This window comes from Oratosquilla oratoria, chromosome 29, assembly GCF_046742065.1.
Source record: "Oratosquilla oratoria isolate Oo_2021 chromosome 29, ASM4674206v1, whole genome shotgun sequence".
Classification (NCBI taxonomy): Eukaryota; Metazoa; Arthropoda; class Malacostraca; order Stomatopoda; family Squillidae; genus Oratosquilla; species Oratosquilla oratoria.
In genome coordinates, this window is record NC_134805.1 from 30,942,791 (window position 1) to 30,947,790 (window position 5,000).

Sequence of the window (5,000 nt, forward strand, 5' to 3'; positions counted from 1 at the left end):
AAACGGCGAGCTGCTCCAGAAGAAGATTTGACTGCGTAGTATCAACAACACTTCCTTCTTTATTTCATATCAAAGAACACAATAAACGTTATCACAAAACACGCTCACCATGTCAAGACATCGCACGCTCACTAATATATCCATTTATCTTAAAAAACGCACATGATTAAAGAAATTAATAAAGAAATTGTCTTCACTCCACAAACAGAAACTCCACATCCTGCATACCTCACTTGCTGTCCAACGGTTCTTTTTTTTTAAATTCGCGTCGAAGGAGGCAAGGTGGCCACGCCCACCGACATATGACGTAATAAAGTGAAGCAAATCTAATTGGCTACAAGAGTCGTCGGTTGTCGTCTGTAAGCGAATCACAGTGCTCGAAATCAAACTAGCCACGCTAAGGTGACCGGCGGTTGTTCAAGAAAGTCTTTGAGTAGCCTCTTCCTCGCAACTAGAACGATCAAATTATTATCCTTAACAACCATTTCAAGGTGGCGTTACTACCTAATTCCATTTAAATAGCTAGAATATGACTTCGCTTTCAGAAATCTAGACTTGTTTAAGAGCATTTCAATAGTATGTCTAACACTCATATAGGTTTACAATCTCTCAGTTCATTTTTTCTTTTTACTATATATGACGGAAAGGTAATTTGGCATTTGGAGATTTGAAAATTCAAATATCGTAACCGAAGTCGTTTTCACTCAAACGAACGCTCAACGGTCGACGGTGATGAAGCCTGTGGAAGCTCAGTGTGATAAACGTTTACTCTGAGCGAAGAAAAACGTTCACTTTGTCTGAATAATTATGAAACGTGACAGCGATATGACCCACGTATTTTGCTCTGGCTAAGGGTAGACTTTAGTCAATCAAAGGGCCGTTCTGATACAGATGATTAACTTTTTAGAATAAAGCATTTTGTACACTAACACAACCATTTGCATGAAACAGATAGTACACACACATACACAAACACCTTCTCACACACCCCACATACACGCACACACATACACAAACATACACACCACATGCACACATACACAAACATCTCCCAGCACCACCCATATACATGTGTGTGTGTGTGTGTGTGTGTGTGTGTGTGTGTGTGTGTGTGTGTGTGTGTGTGTGTGTGTGTGTGTGTGTGTGTGTGTGTGTGTGTGTGTGTGTGTGTCTGTGTGTTTGTGTGTGTGTGAAGTGAAGATTAGTCTCCAATCATGCAAGAGTGCTGTCATTAAAATCACTAAAATATCGACAAAAAAAATGCAGTCAATCCCCTATACGGTATATTCAAACACAAACGTTGTTCTGCCAAATAATCAAGGGAGGATGTAGTCCATAGACCATGTTCTATAGGAGACCACAATAGGGTCGCGGTCCAAATTGACCCTGTTCACCTTGGGGCCCACGGGACGGAGGCGGAAATCGCGATTCTTAGTGACCCGAGTGCATTGCATTCCGCTGAAAAGGAACCATGGAAGATCGCGGTCCCTTGTGACCCAGTTCAAGGAAGGGTCGTGGGTCGTAGTGACTACATACAAAGGAGGGGGATCCGTAGGGGTTCATGCGGTCCATAGTGACCATATTCAGGAAAGGGTTAATCTGGGTACGTGAGATGGGTGGAACTCGTGACCTATTGTGACCTAGATTTATCCATCTCGGAAAGAACAGATTATTTGGTTGCTTGGCACTATGATATATACAAATTAATCGTGAGTGCGTGCGTGCGTGTGTGTGTGTGTGTGTGTGTGTGTGTGTGTGTGTGTGTGTGTGTGTGTGTGTGTGTGTGTGTGTGTGTGTGTGTGTGTGTGTATGTACGTGCGCATACACACACACACACATATATATATATATATATATATATATATATATATATATATATATATATATATATATATATTATGGGAAAGGTGGAGGGGGAAACACGGGTCTTTATCTGATTATCGAGTTTATTCCTGACCGGTTTCGCTTACAATAGCTTCTTCAGAGGAGTGGGAAACACGGGTCTTTATCTGATTATCGAGTTTATTCCTGACCGGTTTCGCTATTGTAAGCTATTGTAAGCGAAACCGGTCAGGAATAAACTCGATAATCAGATAAAGACCCGTGTTTCCCCCTCCACCTTTCCCATAATTTGTCCCAATGTCTCTACATATATATATATACATATATATTATATATATATATATATTTATATATATATATATGTATATATATACATACATATATGATGAGACATTGTGACAGGTTTGAGGAAAAAGGAAGAGAAAGACATGGGTCTAGGGCCGAGTTTATTCCTGACCGGTCTCGCTTATAAGCTATAAACGAAACCGGTCAGGAATATCTTTATATATACAGTATATATATATATATATATATATATATATATATATATAATATATATATATATACAGTATATATATATATGTATATATATATATATATATATATATATATATATTCATGCGTGCGTGCGTGTGTGTGTGTGTGTGTGTATTCACTTGGTCTTTGGATCACGTGTTGGACTCGTGATCGACAGCTATTTCCCTCCTGGAAGAGAGCTCAGAGCTCGTAGGTCCGATCTATGGGTAATGCTATGACCTTGCACACACACACACACCCAACTCCCCGCCCACGAGAGTCAGAGTAACGACCCGAGGCACAGCGATACCGAAATAATTTCGGCCCTGGGAAGGATTCGAACTGGGTGTGTGGGAGCACTTCTACTTCCCAGTTCAGTGTGTGTGTGTGTGTGTGTGTGTATTCACTTGGTCTTTGGATCACGTGTTGGACTCGTGATCGACAGCTATTTCCCTCCTGGAAGAGAGCTCAGAGCTCGTAGGTCCGATCTATGGGTAATGCTATGACCTTGCACACACACACACCCCCAACTCCCCGCCCACGAGAGTTGGAGTAACACCCCTCAGCGCTGCGATACTGATATTATTTCAGCCCCGGGCGAGAGTCGAACCCGGACCTCCGTAGTGGCAGGCCAGAGCTCTAACCACAGCGCCATGAGAGGTGTGTGTGTGTGTGTGTGTGTGTGTGTGTGTGTGTGTGTGTGTGTGTGTGTGTGTGTGTGTGTGTGTGTGTGTGTGTGTGTGTGTGTGTGTGTGTGTGTGTGTGTGTGTGTGTGTGTGAGTGTCTATACAAAATAAATGATGTCAAAGTGGTCCATTGACCCTGTTTTCTCATCTGCCAAGTGATTCAGAAAGGTACGAAATATTTTGAACAAAATATAATTTCCTGTGTTTATTTACGTATCCATTTACTTATTCACTTATTTATTTCCTTTGTTTGTTTATTAGCTTATTCGTTTATTTCTAGTTGTGGAATTAGGTTTCACAAATGCATAGAACCAAACAGCCCATGACTGTGTACGGCTTCCATTTCCCACCTATTCAATCTCCCTCTCTCTTTCTCTCCCCCCTTTCTCTCTCACTCCTTATCTCTCTTTCTCTCTCTCTCTCTCTCTCTCTCTCTCTCTCTCTCTCTCTCTCTCTCTCTCTCTCTCTCTCTCTCTCTCTCTCTCTCTCCCTCTCTCTTTCACCCTCTCTCTGTCTCTCTCTCCATCTCTCCCTTTCTCTTCCTCTCTCACTCTCTCTCTCTCACTCTCTCTCACTCCCTCTCTCTCTCTCTCTCTCTCTCTCTCTCTCTCTCTCTCTCTCTCTCTCCTCTCTCTCCTCTCTCTCTCTCTCTCTCTCTCTCTCTCTCTCTCTCTCTCTCTCTCTCTCTCTCTCTCTCTCTCTCTCTCTCTCTCTCTCTCTCTCTCTCTCTCTCTCTCTCTCTCTCCCTCTCTCTCTCTTCTCTTCTCTTTCTCCTTCCTTGTGTCTTTAACCCTGAAATTCTGGGTTATATACAATACGAGTATATTACAATTTGCTCTTTATAGCCCACAGAAAAAATATGCACATCATATTGTAGCAAACACTCACAAATGCTTTGAAAGAAATTCATGCAACCCAAATTATTTTTGTAAAAAGAAAATTAACATGAGTGAATTTACGTCCAGAGAGAAAGAGAGCCTTGATTTGCAAAATGAAGAAACATTGTAGAAGAGAAAAAAGAGAAAAGCTCTTAATGTAATGAAGCAGAGAGAGGGAGCCGGAGAAAGACAGAGATGCTGTGTGATCTTATCAAATCAGGCAGTTGCTTTACTCAGGTATAAAAAAAAAAGCGAGAACAAGTAAAAAAAATAAGGACTATGACCTCTCTGTTGCATTTCTATTAGTAAAACCAATCTGACAGTGAGTGTGACTTGGACATACATGAAATACATAACATGCACATGCAAAAAACATTCATATACACATAATGTACATGCAATCTCACTAAAACATTCATATGTATATATAGATTTCTATATTTGCTTTCAAAATTGCGCAGGAATCCATTTTTTCCATAAGAATAATGACAAATATCAAAGGTTTATAGAACAGATATTGCAACTATTGTCCTGCATTAAATCACCACTCTGGGTCCAAACGAAGATCAACGTCGGATGAAGTCTTTGTAAATTATTGACCTCATCCCTCAGGGCTTTAATGCGCTTTTGGTGCAATCGGAAGCATGTTGGTCTAGCATCTACCTTGTCGCGGGTTCGATTCCCGCACTTCTCTCCAATACCCAGCAGTCCAAGATGTGCATAATCGGGCAAAGGTGACTGCTCCAACCGCAAATACGCTCCCCCTGGTGCATTCTCCTCACTACCAGGCCTTTAACTCAGTCATGTGACTCATGAAACTGACTACCAAAGAACTATTTCGAGAAGATAAACTCTCCTACTAGGATTCAAACCCTTGTCTGAGCGGCTCGCTTATTATAAGACGAAGACCGTACCATCACGCCACCATGACCCTACAAAACGGAACGACTTAGTGTAGAGTCACGATGGCGCAATGTTGCGGTCTTCGTCTTATAAAAAGCAAGACGCTCATAATGACACATATTGGAGAAAAGAAAACCTACAGGACCTAAGTACAAGCCTAAGTACAAATGTAACC